The sequence below is a fragment of the Cyprinodon variegatus genome, unplaced genomic scaffold (genome assembly GCF_000732505.1).
Source record: "Cyprinodon variegatus isolate N-32 unplaced genomic scaffold, C_variegatus-1.0 Scaffold156, whole genome shotgun sequence".
Taxonomy (NCBI): Eukaryota; Metazoa; Chordata; class Actinopteri; order Cyprinodontiformes; family Cyprinodontidae; genus Cyprinodon; species Cyprinodon variegatus.
The window spans coordinates 1,047,034-1,048,199 of NW_015150609.1; the positions used below are offsets into that span (position 1 = coordinate 1,047,034).

The window sequence follows — 1,166 nt, forward strand, 5'->3', positions numbered from 1 at the left end:
GCAACTGTGTGATGCCATCATGTCAATATGGACCAAACTCCCTGAGGAATGCTTCCAGCACCTTGTTGAATCTATGCCACCAAGAATTGAGGCAGTTCTGAAGGCAAAAGGGGGTCCAACCCGTTACTAGCATGGGGTACTTAATAAAGTGGCCGGTGAGTGTATTTCTATGTTTGATGTGAAATGAAGGAAGAGAAACAGAAAGACTTCATGGAATAAAATGAAAACTCAGCATCATCAGCAGTTAGGTAGGTTAAGGTCAGGAGGTTTAAACCATAGACATACATAGAAGACTAGACCCCACATTGACTGTTGCAGCGCAGGAATGATGGATATTTATATATATATATATATATATATATATATATATATATATATATATATATATATATATATATGATGATGTGGTCTTGTTGGCTTCATCAGGACGTGATCTACAGCTCCCACTGGAGCGGTTCGCAGCCGAGTGTAAAGCGACCGGGATGAGGATCAGTGCCTCCAAATCCGAGATCATGGTCTGGAGCCGGAAAAGGGTAGAGTGCCTTCTCCGGGTTGGGGAGGATGTACTGCCCCTAGTGGAGGAGTTTAAGTATCTTTGGCTCTTATTCATGAATGAGGGGAAGATGGAGCGGGAGATTGACAGGCGGATTGGTGCGGCGTCTGCTGTGAAGCAAAGCTCTGGATTTACCAGTCGATCTGCGTTCCTACCCTCATCTATGGTCAGGAGCTTTGGGTCATAACCGAAAGAATGAGATCCCGATTCCAGGCAGCTGAAATTAGTTTTCTCCATAGTGTGTCTGGGCTCTCCCTTAGAGATAGGGGGAGGAGCTCAGTCATCCTGGGAGGACTCAGAGTAGAGCCGCTGCTCCTCCACATGGAGAGGAGCCAGTTGGGGTGGCTCGGGGTCTGGTTATGAAGCCTCCTGGACGTCTCCCTGGTGAGGTGTTCCAGGCACGTCCCACCAGGAGGAGGTCCAGGGGGAGACCCAGGACACGCTGGAGGGACTATGTTTCTCTGCTGGCCTGGGAACTCCGTGGGATTCCCCCAGAGGAGCTGGACCAAGTGGCTGGAGAGAGGGACGTCTGGGCCTCCCTACTGAAGCTGCTACCCCACGACACAACCCCCGATAAGAGGAAGAAGATGGATGGATGGATGATAGATGGATG

At 49.3% G+C, this 1,166-nt stretch overlaps 1 protein-coding gene across 1 annotated transcript in view; it reads right to left on the reverse strand.

The window, feature by feature from the left end:
* Positions 1 to 1,166, reverse strand: part of mmrn2 (multimerin 2) — a 16,193-nt gene that overhangs the window by 3,702 nt on the left and 11,325 nt on the right. The window lies entirely within an intron of this gene.